We start from the raw sequence: 5,103 nt of genomic DNA, 5'->3' as shown, positions 1-5,103 counted from the left end.
TGCATCACACATTCTGTCTTTTCTCCTTCTACCATGCTGCTGCCTATTGACCCGGCGGTGAAGATTTCTGTTTTCTCAACGTTGAGTTGTAACCCGTATCGAAAGCTGTAGTCTTGGATCTTCTTCAGTAAGGGCTTCAAGTTCTCTTCACTTTCAGCAAACAGAGTTCTATTAGCTGCATTTCACAGGCTGCTGCTGAGTCTTCATCCAAGGTGGATACCCCATTCTTCTTCATATAGTTCAGATTATCAACTCAGCATACAAATCGAATGCTAAGAAATGCTACAAAACCAGTTTGCTAAGAAGACACAAACACTCATCTTTCTTGGTTTTCAACCATGCCACACTCCCTTGTCCTGTCTGAATGACTGTTCCTCAGAGCGTGTACAGGTTGTGTAAGTGTTCTGGAATTCCATTCTTCTCAATGATCTATGATTTACTATGATCTAAACAGTTGAATGCGTTTACACAGGCAATAAAACATGAGTAAATATCTCTTTGGTATTCTCTACCTTCAGCCAAGATCCATCTGATGTCAGCAACAATGTCCCTTGTTTCAGGGCCTCTACTGGTGGTGCCTCTCTGGTGATCCGAATCCATCATATCTCCTCCTGTGCAATTTAAAGCCTCCAAAACCTAACTAGAGAGTCAACTATGAATCAGTTCTGACTTGATGGCAGTGAGTTTTCTGAACCCACTTTGATTTTCTGGCAGTTCTCTGTTGATATACTACCCCAGTTGTTTTGAAATAGTTTTCAGCAAAATTTTACTTGTGTGTGATATTGGTAATATTGTATAATAACTTAAGCATTATGCTAGATCAACGTTTAAAAAACAACAACAACCATAAAGAAGAACTATGAATCTCTTCTTATCAGCTAGCAGAAATATGACTCTCTTCTAGTCAGCTGGCTAGGTAACTGTCTTCCAGATCTCTTGGCACAGACAGGGGAGTACATCCAGTGCTACATCTGTTTGTTGAAATAACTCAATTGGTATTCTGTCCATTTGTGGCTTTTTTTCTTCACTTCTTCCTATTGGTTAGCTTTGCCCCCAGATTTGCTCGCAAACTTCTGGAAGGCAGGAGCTCCTCTGACAACCAGCACAGCTTGAAGCAGGATGTGGAGAATGAAGTGTTCAATGCAGGTCCTGCAGGAGAGGACAGCTGAACGCCTGGTGGAAGCAAGCATTATTTAAACTGCTACTCCTTTGCGCAAGACACTGACTGCATTTGCTGAGGAAAAAAACCTGCATACAAAACAGAGACATCAGTCAGTCATTTCCCAAGACAGAGGCTCTCAAGTCAAGGGAAAATTGAAAAGGAAAAGTCCATTAGGATGAGGGAGATCAGAACTTTGTTTCATTGTGCTTATTGATTGTCTGGTTTCTCCTGGAGTAAGAGAAGAAGCAAACTGAAGGCCCTTTCCCTTCTTTAGAAGGAACAGCATTAATCCAGAGGGTGGGAGCTTGGCTGTCTTCTGCGTTTATATAAGGGTGGCCTTGGGAATGAGTATACATCAGTGATCCTCTGAACAGAGACCTTTTCAGGAAGGGTAACGAGGCTAATGATGAATCCCAAAGAGCCTTACCCTGAAGCCCAAGAAAAATCAGCCTGGCAGCATGTTATTTACAGCTCAAACCCAGCTTCCATGGGGTCTATGTGGGCAGGACAGAAAGAACTTGAGAGCGAGCCCCTTTACGGAGGATGGAGAGGGGAACGGATGGATAGCGTCCCTGGTACATATATACGGTTCACACACGTCTGCTGCCTGAAAGGCTGCAGGTTCTAACCACACACAGATGCGGCTTGTAAGACCCGCCAGTCGACGTCTGAAAAACGAGCCAATTCAAAAAATCCCACGGAACACACTTCTCTTCTGACACCCATGGAATGACCACGGATTAGATCGACTTAAGGCGACTCGTCTTTTATCTTTTAACTTGATGAGAAAGCACAGTGGTGGTGGTGTTATCACGTGCCATTGTCACGCCAGGTGGTTATTGGTAATAACTGAATGGACAGCACATAACAACAACATATACTATTGGATCAGATTCTTGTGTGCTGTTAAGTCAGAACCGACCCAGAACTGATTCTCCTGTGGGTTTTTGGAGGCATTTAACCACATGGGAGGAAACTGGCCATCTTCTCCCACAAAGCAACTCGGGGATTAGACGGGCAGCACAGCTTCTTACCACTAGGCCACCGGAGCTCTCTGTTGTTGTTGTTGTTGTTTGCAGTCAAGTTAGAACCAACCCACAGCTGACCCTCCAGCGGGTTACTAGCACAGAGGAAGACTGCCCATCCTTCTCCCATGAGCCGCTGGCAGATTTGAACTGTGTGCCTTCAGGACTGCAGCCCAGTTTCTTAACACTAAGTCACCAGAGCTCCTTAGAGACCCCTAAAATCCAAGTTGCTGTTGTTATGTGCTGTTGAGTTGTTTGTCACTCATAGCGACCCTACACAACAGCCCTAAACCCTACTCTGTCCTTCGCCAATCACACTGTCTCCGACACACCAACCTCAATTACCCTAGTCACTGAATCAATCCACCTCATAGAGGGCCTTCCCCTCCTGCACTGTCCCTCCACCCTCCCAAGCATGATGTCCCTCTCCAAGCACTGGTCCCTGCTTGCAACACGTCCAAAGTATGTCAGACGAAGCTTCAAGATCCTTACCTCCAAGGAACAGCTTGGTTTAACCCCCTCCAGGACGAACCTGTTTGTTCTCTTAGCAGTCCATGGTACCTTCAATACTCTTCTCCAGCACCACAGCTCAAAGGCATCAATTCTCCTTCTATCCTTCCTAGTCATTGTCTAACTCTCTGACACATAACAAGTGACTGCAAAGACCATGGCCTGTATCAGACACACCCTAGTCTCCAGAGAGAGACATCATTGCTCTTCAATACTTTGGAGAGGTCCCTAACAGCAGATTTCCCCACTGTCATACGTCTTTTAATGTCCTGGATGCTGGTGCCAAGATTGGTGACTGTGGAGCCAAGCAAACTAAAGATCCAAGTTATGTGACCAAAATGTTCCTTTAAGACAAGGACAATAGTTACATCTCATCTCATCTCATCTCATCTGGGCATGTTGTCAAGGGGGGGGCCAGTCCTCGGGAAAGGACCTCATGCTGGAAAAGGTGGAGGGTCAGGGAAGACCCTCCGGGAGAAGGACTGTCAGAGTGACAACGACAACGAAGGGCTTGAGCACGGTGGAGACCCTGAGGACCGGTCGGGGCGTAGCCCCAGCCTGTTGTTCACAGAGATGCTCTGAGTCGTCCTTGACTCAGCGGCACCAACAACATCAGCAGCAGCAGCAGAGCATTTCCATCTGTCCTCACACATGTACACACCTGGACCTACCCAGGTACCCACAGACCTATACTAACCCAGACGTGAGTGCACCTTCATTTACTGGGTTTTGTTGGAGTTGTTACCATTCTTTTTTTTTCTTCTTTGCTTTTAGTCTAGACATCCTTTTCTCTTTTTTTCCCCCCATCCTTTTCTCTTGAGAGCTTCTCTGTGGCATTTACTTTGATCATGCTGTGCTCATTATCCTCACATTCGGTTCCATTTCCCCCATTACCAAAAATAACAGGTATCTATGATTTAAAGGGTGTCCCATCTCTCTCTCTACACACACACACACACACACACACACCTCTCTTTAGATCTAGCCTTGTCTTCTGTTTTTAGCTTTCAGTGTTTCATTGTCTTGCACTAAAGGAACAGCAGGGTGGTTACACAATGATTTCTCTCATTCGCTTTTGAAAATCTAAGGTACTTGCAGATTCTTAAGAATATTTAAGGCATCATATTAGAACAGCATCATAACCAATTTTTTAGTAAGTAATGGCTTATAAATAAAACCATGCTTAAAATACCCTTAAGTGCATCCTTCATAAATAGTTTTAGTTCCTGGTCACTTACGCTCACAAATGAAAACAAGTATAGCACTCTGATTGACATATAGGAAATTTATCAATCATGCAATGTTCAGAAATAATATTCAATTCAAAAGACACAAAAAATACCAGGAATTTTTTTTTCGTAAAGGTTATCTCATTTAAAAAAATATCATTTGAAAAAATTTTTGTACGTCTGCCGCGCCCAGACAACTGGACCGGAAGCATCTTGTTGTGGTGGCCGCTCTGTGGTCCAAACGCTGATTCCGAGAAGATGCCGGCCTACCACTCCTCCTTCATGGACCCTGACCCCAAGCTCCTTGGAAACATGGCACTGCTTCCTATCAGAAGTCAGTTCAAAGGACCCGCCCTGAGAGAGACTGAAGACACACATGGATGAAGGCATTTATTACTTCGAAGCAGATAGGACCCTGACCTACATCACTCTCTACATTTCGGAATGCCTGAAGAGACTCCAGAAGCCAAGGTGAGAAAGAAATGTATTCCCTGGGGATCGCCAGCTTCCCCATTCCCGGGGAGGCCGGCGTCCCGCTGAACCCCATTTACGCCAAGCCTGCCAACAAGCAAGAAGACGAAGTCATGTGGGCCTACTTACAGCCGCTAAGGCAAGAGACGGGGCTGAGGCTTTGTGACAAAGTGTTTGACCCTCAGAATGACAAGCCAAGTAAGTGGTGGACTTGCTTTGTGGAGAGACAGTTCATGAACAAGAGTCTTTCAGGACCTGGCCAGTGAAGACGACTTGGGCAGGCGTGTCCCCACAGCTACAGTCCTCTGCAGCAGGATGTACCCAGTTCTTTGCCTTTATCTCATGAAGTTTTATACAGGGAAGAAATGAGCATGTCTTTACTGTAAAAAACCCGTAGCAAGAATAGGACCTCTCTAAAGTACTCAAGAGCAACAGTGTGTCTCTGGAGACTAAGGTGCGTCTGATATGAGCCATGGTCTTTGCAATCACCTGTTATGCATCAGAGACAATGACTAGGGAGGATAGAAGGAGAATTGATGCCTTTGAGCTGTGGTGCTGGAGAAGAGTATTGAATGTACCATGGACTGCCAAGAAAACAAGCAGATTCATCGTAGAGAGGATTAAACCAAGCTGCTCCTTGGAGGCAAGGATTCTGGGGCTTCGTCTGACATAATTTAGACATGTTGTAAGGAGAGACAGGTCTTTA

At 45.2% G+C, this 5,103-nt stretch overlaps 1 pseudogene; it reads left to right on the top strand.

Annotated features, from left to right (window-relative positions):
* Positions 1–4,184: 4,184 nt before the first annotated feature.
* LOC102859210 lies at positions 4,185–4,663 on the top strand (annotated as a pseudogene).
* The last annotated feature ends 440 nt before the right edge of the window (positions 4,664–5,103 follow it).

Source organism: Elephantulus edwardii, unplaced genomic scaffold, assembly GCF_000299155.1.
Source record: "Elephantulus edwardii isolate Elephantulus edwardi_28Jun2011 unplaced genomic scaffold, EleEdw1.0 scaffold00011, whole genome shotgun sequence".
Lineage (NCBI taxonomy): Eukaryota > Metazoa > Chordata > Mammalia > Macroscelidea > Macroscelididae > Elephantulus > Elephantulus edwardii.
This window is presented reverse-complemented; position numbering and strand designations above follow the sequence as displayed.